General features: G+C 37.6%; 1 protein-coding gene across 1 annotated transcript in view; it reads left to right on the top strand.

Moving 5' to 3' along the window:
• The window catches only part of POSH (Plenty of SH3s), a 311,783-nt gene that overhangs the window by 266,033 nt on the left and 32,571 nt on the right, over positions 1–13,179 (top strand). The window lies entirely within an intron of this gene.

The following is a 13,179-nucleotide window of genomic DNA, read 5'->3' as shown; positions in this document are numbered from 1 at the left end:
TATATTTTAAATGCTCATATTTGTGTAGGCAAATCTAAGATTATGAACACTATACGGAATTAAATACGAATTAACATGAATAAAATGCATAACTGTATCTGACATAAAAAGTAGTGGATTGGTGATTCTGACTGACGGGTGACGTTCTTCATTTCATTTTTGTAGTGGTGCCAACATGACTTACAACTGTCAAGTGCAACCTTGTGCCGGCCCACCTATAGTTCGAAATCTTCATTTATGAAGTGTGCAGTGACAGCCAAGTAGCTCTCTGAATTCCTAGACGTCCAGGAGTCTGTGGTTAAACAGACGCTGGAAGCCAACATTAAATGTTCACGAACAACTGTCATACACTGTTCATATGCTGCTGGAACAAGTAATGATGAAATAGTCTTCCTATTAGGCAAAATGTAGGCAGGGTTTAATCCAGTACAAAACGCTGCAAAACCTTCATCTTCCACTATAGAAAAAGGCTGAAAATCCACGGTAAACAACCGTAATAATAGCTTGTCCAGCTTCTTTTTCTGCACATCACTCATTTTTCTTTGCACTGGCAAAAATGATGACAGCGACTGTTGCTTCACTGCCCCACGGGCTGCAGGTGATGATGAAGATTCAGGAGGAGGGATAGGTACACAAGGTGGCACTTTCGATGGCTGTCCAGGACCTGATAATTGAGTACTATGAACATTATCAGATCCACATGCACTGGTAGAGTTTTGAGAGTTTAACACAGCAATATTTATTGTTGGGTGCCTTCTTTCAATATGTTTCTTCAAGTTAGAAACCATTCCCCTGTAACTGAATTTTTGCCCACATAAATCACATCAGGCAGATTTATTTACATCGTCTGTGACAGTGAAATAAGACCACAGAGGACTCGTCTTCTGTCGTTTACTCATCTTGTACAGCACAGTGTAAAACACGAAATATTAACTGGAAAGACCACGCGGAACTGTTTCGAGAAACTACACAACTGTATGTATTACCTCTTGTAAACCTAATACAACGCTCGTGAGACAACTAATGAATATCTGTAATTCTGTAACTGGCTGACAAGTAACAGTGTACGAATGTCAGTACTGCCTCTAAGCGATTACAAATGTATTGCTCACGCCTGCGCAGGAGTGCGCGCTTAAGTCTAGCTGCTATGCTTGCTTGCAGTCTAACATCCATTAACCAATCAGGAGCTCCTTCGGTTTCTCTGAGACAGTTACTTTTGTATTAGGTTCTCAGATGGAACATAATATTTATGGAACAGCTTACTGCAATGGAACAGAATTCAGTATCATAATACGATATGTAACTCCCATCTCTGTCAGGTATAGTTGTGGAGTAGCTTCACTAAACAATTTATTCTGTAAAAACCACTTAAGATATCACTTTCAAATTTTGTAACAATGGAAAATACACTATAGTTATTCTAAAATGATACAATGAGATCACCTAATTACACACAAGACACCCCCCCGTTCAGAATGATACATCGGAAGGCATCCAATATGTTGCATAATGTTAAATTGCTTGTTCTTGAAGTCACTCTAAATTGCTGGACATGATGGGGCTCTTATTTTCTTGTTAATGCAGAGAATGCAGGAATTCACCCTGAATCTCCCAATTTATTTCATTTTCGGGATCAGTCGGATGAAGATATTTAGATAGCAAATCGTGCTTCCTCTCGGACATACAAACTATAAACAATTTTTGACTGAATGGGATTGGAAGATAAATTGACATTAGTTGGAATAAGCAATTATGTAATTAAGTAGAGGCTCATAGTCCGAAACAGAATTAACTGAAGAATTAAAACTGATAATTATGTTTTTTACAAGTAGGCTTAATATTTTAAAAGGAGACAGTACCTGAATGAACATTTACTGTCCTATGCCGTATTTCGATTTCTCTCAAATACTTCCCATACCATTTTCAATCCTTCCTGTTCCCTTGCTTATAGATAGGTGCAATTACTGCTTTTGTCCAATCTAAATGTACCTTACCAACAATCCATGCTAATCTTATTATTCTATGAAGCCATTTCATCCCTGCCTTCCCACTATACTTCACCATTTCAAGTCTAATTTGATATAATCCTGCTGCTTTATGACAATGGAGTTTATTTACCATCCTTTCCACTTCCTCAAGCGTAATTTCACGTACATCATTTTTCTCCTCCCCATGAGCTCCGTTGTTCGCGACGCCACCATGAAGATCTCCTTTTATGTTCAGAAGGTGTTCAAAATATTCCCTCCACCTGTCCAGTGATTCTCTGGGATCTGTTATGAGTTCACCTGAATTGCGTAAAGCACTGTTCATTTCCTTTTTCCCTCCCTTCCTAAGATTCTTTATTACTGTCCAGAAAGGTTTCCCTGCTGCTTGACCCAGCCTTTCCAGGTTAATACCAAAATCTTCCCACAGCTTCTTTTTGGATTCAGCAACTATTTGTTTCGTTCTGTTTCTTTCATCTAAGTACAATTCCCTGTCTGCTTTAGCACTTGTTTGGAGCCATTTCTGATAAGCCTCCTTTTTACGTTTGCTGCTCTCACTTCATCATTCCACCAAAATGTTTGCTTTTTACCATCTTTACACACAGTTGTTCCTAGGCATTCCCTTGCTGTTGCTACTACAGCATACCTGTATGCCACCCATTCTCTTTCTATATCCTGAACCTGGTTACTGACCACTGTTCGGAACTTCTCACTAATTATATCCATGTACTTTTGCCTAATTTCCTCGTCCTGGAGATTTTCTACCCGTATTCGTTTACAGACAGATTTCACTTTCTCTATTCTAGGCCTATAAATAGTTCACTCCAGATCAGGTGGTGATCTGTTTCATCGAAAAATCCCCAAAAAGCCCGTATTTTCTTAACAGATTTCCTGACTTTGCACTCGGTTAAGATATAGTCCGTTATTGATCTGGTACCCCTAGCCTCCCATGTGTAGCGGTGAATAGCCTTATGCTTGAAGAATGTATTCATAACTGCTAAACCCATACTAGCACAAAAGTCCAGCAGACACTTCCCATTGCCATTAGCTTCCATACCTTTACCAATCACCCTTTCGTATCCTTTAATTCTATTTCCAACTCTCGCATTGAAATCGCCCATTAGCACTATCCTATCCCTGCTGTTGACCCTGACTACGATGTCACTCAGTGCTTCATAAAACTTGTTAACTTCATCCTCATCTGCACCCTCACGTGGTGAATACACTGAGACAATTCTCGTCCTAATTCCTCCAACTGCCAAATCTACCCACATCTTTCCCTTGTTTACATGTCTAACAGAAACTGTGTTTCGTGCAATAGTATTCCTGATGAACAGTCCTGCCCCAGACTCTGCCCTTCCCTTTTTAACACCCATCAAGTACACTATAATCCCCTAGCTCTTCCTCGATCTAATAAAACTAAAGATTTGCAGACATGAAAAGTGGTATTTGGAATCTCCTTTAAAAATAAAGAAACACACTTTTCTTGGGGGATATTAACTTAACGGCAGATTGGGGTGAAATAGGAGTTGGAAATTTTTTATGTGAATATTTAAATCTCAAAAACTGAAGATATTACAAACGTTAACATTTGTATTTGGAATCTTCTTTCAAAGTATAGAAACATGTCATAATCTATAAGTTTCATTTCCGTATTGATTATATTCACAAATATGAAGTTTTGAAGCTTCCACCTAACCAATACATATATATATTATTGTTTACAGTACCAGTTTCGACCTTGTGAAGGTCATCCTCAGTTGACAATCATAACATACAATTAAAACATCACAATAAGAATGTCATATGATATGGGAGTCACTAGTACGCGCACCTTTTCTTGAGCCCTGGTTCCCATTCATTACTATGGAGATCCGGGCTCAAGAAAAGGTGCGCGTACTATACAATTGTTCTAGTTTAAATAGTCATCTACAATAACTGATATAATAATTAAAAACTTAACATTACTATATGTACACGAATGTTAAAATACGTTTTCTTAACTAAACAAAGAACCTGATTCACGAAATAGCCAGACAAAATGGATACAAAAAAGAAATGATCAACAAAATCATACACAAAGTAAAAAATCAACCCAAATCAAAATTAATCAGAACTGACAAAACTAAGAAAGACTACGTACTATTCACTTTTAACAACACCCACATATATCCTATAACGAGCATCTTCAAGAAACGAAATCTAAAAATAGCCTACAGAACTACATTTAACAACGCCAATATCTTACACAACTCCAAATCCATCAACAATAATAATAAATACAGTCACTCAGGAGTATATCGTATGAAGTGCAACAACTGTGAAGCCAGTTATATCAGACGTACTGGAAGGAACTTTCAGATACGTTACAATGAATATATTAACGCAATAAAACAGTCATTTCTCAGCCATAGACCAACACATTGAAGACTTCAAACATAAATTTACAAACATTGAAAACGATATGCAAATTCTAAGCACTAACCCCAAGAGCCCCTTACTCAATATAGTGGAAGAATTCTATATCGACCTAGATCAATACTACAACCCAAATTTCACTATAATGAAATTACGGACAAAGTTAACATTCTTTTCAATGCAGTCATCCCTTTCCTAAAAAACAATTACCTAAAAAGAATCAAACAGCAGGGCCCGATACACATAAAAGAACCGCCAGAAGACACCCGCCCCCCGCTCCTGTCCTACTTCCTCAACAGCCGCTCCTCCTACCCCCCTGAACTTCCCCTCCGCAGCCACAAACAGCAACTTCAGACAAACACGGAACAGTGCTCGACGTGCTGCCGAATAGCACACATCAAATGTCAACACCTACAGTAAGTACACGCACACCCATTCCAAACTTCGAACAAACTTGACAGACGCAACATTTCTTACACTTCATTTGTATTTACAGATACAAAATACGTCTTACAACACAAAGTGAAGAAAGAAGCTTTCACGCTAACTAAAACACTAAAATATGTTGAAATCAAGTATTATAATACATATTGACATTTGACGAAATCAAATAACATATAAACTAAAGGTAGCACGTCGCTAAAACAACTACTTATCTACATTTATATACCGTATTTTAAGGTTAATTTAGTCTTAGCATAAACTATAAGTTTTATGTATATATCAACGAAGTCCCGCACTAAACACCGGACAATTACCTGATTTCAACATAAGTGTTCATATTACTTCAAGAAATTCATACCATTATACCACCAGTAGACGAACACGGCTGGATAACATAGTCGCATATACAACACGCCGCAAGAATTAATTTGTACTTCAAAATGTTTTATTCATCTACCCATAAGTTTTAATATGGAACAGTGGACACTTCACAAGTTAAGAATATTGTACATTCAACATATATCACCTGTGCACATAATAGTGTTACAAAGTTTTATCTCTCATACCGATTAACGTAGACAAAGATAAGATGAAAAACATTTGCAAATTGATAACGTTTTTATCCATACTATGTGACACCTTTATAATTTAAGAAAACGTATTTTAACATACATGATTCATGTACATATAGTAATGTTAAGTTTTTAATTATTATATCAGTCATTGTAGACGATTATTTAAACTAGAACAATTGTAGTGACTGTGTTTTCACCCATATCATGTGACATTCTTATTGTGATGTTTTAATTGTATGTTATGATTGTCAGCTGAGGATGACCTTCACAAGGTCGAAACCAGTAGTGTAAACAATAATACATAAATATATGTATTGATTAGGTGGAAGCTTCAAAACTTCATATTTGTATAGAAACATGTATTTTAAAAAAAAATTTATACTACAAGTGTGAAAATTGGTATTTGGAATCTCCTTCAAAATTAAAGAAACATGTTTTCGGAAAATCAACTTAAGGATGGGGGGGTGGGGGGCTGTGAAAATAGTAAAGGAGTTGAATTCTGTTTATGAGGATACTTATATCTCAGAAACTGAAGATGTTACAGACGTGAAAGTTCGTAGTTTGAATCTCCTTTAAAAGTAAAGAAATACGTGTTTATTGTTTTCGGAAAGTCCACTTAAGGGGTGGGATGAATTAAAGAAGAATATGAATTCTTTTTATAAGGGTACTTATCTCAAAAACTGAAGATGTTACAAACATTATCATTTGTATTTGGAATCTTCTTTCAAAGTATAGAAACACGTATTTTTAAGAAAGTAAGATGTTACAAGTGTGAAAACCGGTATTTGGAATCTCTTTTAAAAATAAAGAAACACGTATTTCTTTGTTTTTGGAAAATCCATTTAAGGGGGTGAAAAGAATTGAAAAAGTGGGTGAATTTTTAAAATGAATACCAGTATATCTAACAGTATATGTCAAACACTTAACATGTTACAGACATGAAACTTGGTATTTTGAAAGTCCTTTAAATATACAGGAACATCTATTTAACGATGGTGAAAAGAAGTGAAAAATTAGTTGAATTATTTTTTTATGAGGATACTTATACCTCGAAAACTGAAGATAATATAGATGTAAAAATGGGTATTTGAAATTTCCTTTAACAGTAAACATGCCTGTAATTTTTGTTTTTGGAAAATCCACTTAAGGGGGGTGTTGAAAGGAAGTGAAAGATATTTCTTTTTATGGGGATACTTGTATCTCAAAAACTAAAGATGTTACAGATGTGGAAATAAGTATGTGGAATCTCTTTTAAAAATAAAGAAATTTTTTTTTCGACTTGAGAGAAGACTGTCTCTCACATGTACGGTTCTATGCCGCATGGTCATCTTAGCCCCAAGAGGCAATACCACAAACGTGGTTTACAAAGAGTTTTTGTGGTAAATGAAACTCTATTTTTCAGTGAGTTTTTATACTGAAGGGATTTTCAGATAATGTCTTAGTACAGTACCATACCGAGGAACGATTACTTTTAACAAATTATGAAATTCACACGAACTGCTAGTATATAAAGGTCCAATAATACTGCCTTGAGGAATTCCCCTCTTAATTCTTACAGGGTCAAATAAAGGTTCGCCTACTCTAAATCTCTGGGATCTACAGACGAACCTCGATATCTCAAACCTCCATCACTCAAATTTTCAGTATCTCAAAGTAACTGAAATTTCCCGGCCGTTTGTCCTATTCTTCACGTGTATTTATTTCTCTATTACACAAATTTCTAGATTTCTCGAATTTTGTGTAACATTAACTGTCCAATATGGCATTTGTGGTTTGTGAGGAACAGTTAACAAGTAAGGAAAAGGTTACAGTAATGCTGGGAGCTAATACGATGGGCACCGAAAAAACTGAAACTCCTAGTGATCAGATAATCAGCGAAGCCTCGCTGTTTCTTGAGTGTAAATTCATTACTGGTCATGTACGAAAGCAACGCCTGAAGTCGCGGATGACAAGCTTCATTTACGAATCTCGGCCGCGTGGTATTATCTAGAAGGTCGTGAAGGGAGGAAAAGGTTAACCATAACAAACAGAACAGGCTGATGGATTTTTTTCCGAAGTTGTTATCGGACGAATGTTTCTTGTTTCACTACGGTATGTAATATATCTAAACTATAATAAGGGTTGTAATTAAAGTGATGCCATTAAATAGAGTTTGTTTGTATATTTTTAAGTACTGTCAAAAAATAATGTATTCAGTTTAAGCCTGTAAATACATATAATTCGAATTGTGTGCTTGCTATACATGCTCAAAAACATATTCTGTATAACTCGAAATAAAATTTTGCTCCTGAGGTGATTTGAGATATCGAGGTTCCACTGTATTTTCTAGAAATATAGCCACCCTTTCAGTCACTCTTTTGTCTAGTCCAGTTGCACTCATTTTTGCCAGTAGTCTGCCATGATCTGCCCTATCAAATGCCTTAGATAGGTCAATCGCGATACAGTTCATTTGACCTCCTGAATCCAAGATATCTGCTATATCTTGCTGGAATCCTACAACTTGAGCTTCAGGAATAACCTTTCCTAAACCCGAACTGCCTTCTATCAAACCAGTTATTAATTTTGCAAACATGTCTAATATAATCAGAAAGAATGCTTTCCCAAAGCTTACATGCAATGCATGTCAAACTGACTGGCCTGTAATTTCCAGCTTTATGTCTATCACCCTTTCCTTTATACACAGGGCTTACTATAGCAGAAGCCTCTGTGGCTCAGGTGGCAGCACGTGGGCCTCTCACCGCTGGGTTCCGTGGTTCAAATCCCGGTCACTCCATGTGAGATTTGTGCTGGATAAAGCGGAGGCAGGGCAGGGTTTTCTCCGGGTACTCGGTTTTCCCTGTCATCTTTCATTCCAGCAACACTCTCCACTATCATTTAATTTCATCTGTCAGTCATTAATCAATGTCCCAGAGGAGTTCGACAGGTCTCGGCAGCCGGCAAATTTCCTATCCTCGCCGCAAGATGGTGGCTCCATTCCATCCCTGACCCAGTCAATGACTGGAAAACAGTTTCTAGGTTACTATAGCAACTCTCCATTCATATGGTATAGCTCCTTCATGCAAACAGTAATCAAATAAGTACTTAAAATATGGTATTATATCCTGACCCATCGTCTTTAGTATATCCCCCAAAATCGTATCAATTCCAGCTGCTTTTCTAGTTTTGAACTTTTGTATCTTATTGTAAATGTTGTTGCTATCATAGGTAAATTTTAATACTTCTTTAGTATTAGTCACCTCCCCTATCTGGACATTATCCTTGTAACCAACAATCTTTACATACAGCTGACAGAATACTAATGCCTTTTGAAGATCCTTGCATATACACTCCTCTTGTTCATCAATGATTCCTGGAATGTCCTTCTTGGAACCTGTTTCGGCCTTAAAGTACGAGGACGGTTTGAAAAGTTCTCGGAATCACCGCTAGATGTCAGTGCTAGAGCAACGAGGTTCCCGCATAATAATCACACATCCTATATGAGTGAACACGTGGCGTGTCAGTGCTCTAGCTGCAGGAGTGTGGTAGTGAGGACTCTTTGTTGTTGTTCCCGCATAGTGATCTTTGACAATGGAAAAAACTGAGATTCGAGCAGTGATTAAATACTTTGTAAAGAAAGGTATGAAAGCAAAGGAAATTCATGCCGACTTTCAGAACACACTGGGGGACTCTGCTCCTTCATTTTCAACTGTTGCCAAGTGGACCAGCGAGTTTAAATTTGGTCGGGAGAGCTTGGATGATGATCCGCATATTGGGCGGCCAAAAAGTGTTACAACCCCAAAATTTATCGCAAAAGTGCATAAAATGGTCATGGAGGATCGTCGACTGAAAGTGCGGGAGATTGATGAAGCTGTAGGGATGTTTTCTGAACGGGTATATTATATTTTAACCGAAGAATTGGGTATGAAAAATTTTCCGCAAGATGGACATTGGACAATAAACGCACCGGATTGGAAACGTCCGAACAAAGTCTGGCTCGTTTTCAGTGCAACCAACAAGATATTTTGCTCCGGTTTGTGACTACAGATGAAACTTGAGTCCACTACTATACCCCAGAGACAAAACAGCAGTCAAAGCAGTGGAAACATGCTGATTCACCACCACCAAAGAAAGCAAAGGCAGTGCGTTCGGCCGGAAAGGTCATGGCCTCAGTTTTCTGGGATGCAAAAGGCATTCTGCTGATAGATTATCTCCCTACTGGCCAAACAATTACGGGGAAATGCTATGCAAACCTCCTAGACCAACTACAGGAAAAGATACGCGAAACAAGGCCTGGTTTGGCATGGAAAAAGGTCATCTTTCATCAGGACATCGCTCCGCCGCACACAAGTGTTATTGCCATGGCAAAACTTAATGAACTGGGGTACGAATTGTTGCCACATCGACCTTATTCACCTGATTTGGCACCATCAGACTTTCATCTATTCCCCAAGCTGAAAATTTTCCTCGGTGGACGGAGATTTTCTACAAGGGAAGAACTGACAGCCGACTTGGAGAGGTATATCATTTTCGAGATGGGATGAAGGCATTGGAATATCGCTGGACCAAATACATTAGTCTACAAGGAGACTATGTTGAAAAATAAAAGCAGTTCCATCGAGGTAAGGTACTTAATTCTAGTACATTCCGAGAACTTTTCAAAGAACCTACGTACCTGTACATACCCTTCCATTTTTCACTAAAATGTGTATGACTGCCAATTAATGCCTGCCATCATCTTATCCTTAGCTGACTTCTTTGCTAGATTCAATTTCCTAGTAAGTTCCTTCAATTTCTCCTTACTTCCACAGCCATTTCTAACTGTATTTCTTTCCAATCTCCACTTCCTTCTTAGTCTGTTTACTTCCCTGTTATAATATAGTAGGTCTCTACCATACCTTACCACCTTTAAAGGTACAAACCTGTTTTCACATTCCTCAACAATTGCTTTAAACCCATCCCAGAATATGTTTACATTTTTATGTACCATTTTCCACCAATCTAAGTTACTGTTTAAAAACTCCCTCATGCATGTTTTATCAGCCATATGGTACTGTCTAATAGTCCTACTTTTAAAACCTTCCTTTCTATCACATTTATTTTTAACTACGACAAAAACAGCTTCGTTATGACTAATACCATCTATTACGTCGTTTTCTCTATAGAGCTCATCTGGTTTTACTAGCACCACGTCCAGAATATTCCTCCCTCTAGTGGATTCCATTACTTTCTGAATCAGCTGTCCTTCCCATATTAACTTATTTGCCATTTGTTGGTCATGCTTCCCGTCGTTCGCATTTCCTTCTCAATTGACATTTGGTAAATTGAGATCACCCGCTACAGTCACGTTCCTTTCCATATAGTTTCCCACATAGCTGATTATCTTTTCAAATAATTCCAAATCTGCATCAGCACTGCCCTTTCCCTGTCTGTACACTCCAGAGACATTAATTTGCATGTTATCTTCAGAGATGAGCCTTAAGGGGCCCATAGACGTGCAATATTATTGTGCAATATTGGGTTTTGTGCAATATAAGTGATAGTGTGTATTTAATATTGAAGGGTTGTGCAATATATTGTACGAAATCAAAAAGGTTTTAAATATATCGCGCAAATCGCAAAGTACTGTGTCGTGTGTTGGCAATATTGTGCAATATCGCGTCCTCCAGCCAGTTGGTATCAACAGGTGGGGGAGAACGTATCATGATGGCAGACAAACAGGTGGTGAAAAAATTTATTTTGGAGTTTATCAAACCTTCCGGCTCTATGGGACGTTAACAGCAAAGATTACAGTAATCGCGTAAAAAAAAAAAGTGAACAGAACGAGCTGCTTATTGAGAAATATCGCAAAAAATACCCGAACGCCAACAAGCAAGAAGTTATTTTTTTTAAAAAAAAGTTCTCTGCGTACAAACTTCCGGAAGGAAATGAAGCAGCTTCATGATACAGAGACGAGTGTCCACCAAACAAAATACCGGCATGGGCTAACTATATATTGTCACGCATATTGTACGCCTATGACCGCTTTGCACAATATATTGCACAACCATCAATATCTCCACATGATTCTATTTATTGCACAAACCCGATTGTTGTGCAATAATATTGTACGTCTGTGGGCAGCTAACAATATATTGTACAATCCATTTTGCGCAATAATATTGCACGTCTATGGGCCCCCTTACACCTAGAATTTAATGTTTGTCATCGTTAACTTTTTTATAGCTTACAAATTCTTCTTTCACCAGAACGAATACTCTCCCTCCTATCATTCCTGTCCTATCTCTATGATACACACTCCAGTTCCGTGAGTCCATTACGTCATTTCACAGCCGTGACTCACTCCTATTACAATATCTTGTAAGTATATATCTATTAAATTATACTCTTTTGTTGGAAATCATCCAGAACAAATCTTGCTGCTTTCCATTGGATCTCTTTGAGTTCTTGAATCAAGTAATCCAAATGAGGAAACTATACTCTAATTGGGGTATTACTAAGTGACTTATATGCACTCTCCTGTGCGTGTGATGTATTCACAGCCATCATTTAAACTATTAGTATCTCATGGTATGAAACCATGAAAGGAGAACGATTATTAGGAATGTCATCCCTAATTTTAATTTGGGCAGGCAAAACAGGTATGTTCCATTAAAAACAACATATGAGGGTTGTTCGATTGAAATGCATACAGAGGTGCGTTACTGCAAATAACTGATGATACAACCGAGAGGCAGCACTGCATGGTTTGGTGTTATTAGAAACAGCTCAGAACAAGTCAGTCTATCAATCTATCAGTTAGTCAGTCAGTCAGTCAGTCAGTATGTTAGTCGGAGACACATCCACTAAGTAAGGAAAAAGTTGAATCAGCATTCGTGTGTAATCGTTACGTCCAAGCAAATATAAAAAGAAGTGATTTAATTCTTGTGCAAAGAAGGTACGAGCATGAAAACCTGTCACGAAGTGTGCTTGTGCTTCATGGAAATGCATGTCAACGTGCTGCCAGTGAAGTGATGGACAATCGGTGATGCTGTCTCTAGGGTCTTATAGATCACCTGCCTTACGGCCAAGATATCTCCCCTTGGGACAGTCACATCTGTGGTCTGCTGAAGAAAGCTTTGAAGAGTAAGACGTTTACCAAGTGCTTTGCAATGCTGTGGAAGAATGGTTCAACCAGCAAACAGTGTCCTTCATTGTAAGGGGTTTAAGGAAATGTGTTGAGCTTTGGGACAGGTGCCTGAACTGTGGGAATTATCCATTGACACTCTCAAACTATCATTAGTAGGGCATATGCTGTTGTTTTGATAGATAGTGTATGTTGTCCAATACATGCAGAATAAGTGTCCAAATACCAGTCTGTGTTTCAGTTGAATAACCTTCATCTAATTTGATGTTAAAAAGCTGTATTATCTTGATTTACTGAAGATTTTATATTCTCTCATTTTATGACCCTCTCAAGTGAGAGACTTTGTTTGAAACCAGATCTTCAACATTCCATTCATTTTAGATATACTTCAGGTTGCAATATTTGGTGAGACACCCTTTATATTTGAGTATTTCAGCATGATCTCTTAAATAAAACTAGCCATGTTTTAAAATAAACAACTATGTGCAGTGATCCCATGACTAACCACCGGAGAAGAGAGATGAGCAGTTGTTGTATGCTTATTAAAGAAGAGAATAAACTTAAATTTAGACGTAGTTCCATTTTAAAACATTTAAATATATATATATTTCTGTAAAGTTACTTGAGAGAGCACATTGTAGTTGCCAACATAGAAGTA

This window comes from Anabrus simplex, chromosome 3, assembly GCF_040414725.1.
Source record: "Anabrus simplex isolate iqAnaSimp1 chromosome 3, ASM4041472v1, whole genome shotgun sequence".
Taxonomy (NCBI): Eukaryota; Metazoa; Arthropoda; class Insecta; order Orthoptera; family Tettigoniidae; genus Anabrus; species Anabrus simplex.
Note: the sequence above shows the minus strand (reverse complement) of the source record. Positions and strands in the feature narration are given on the sequence as shown.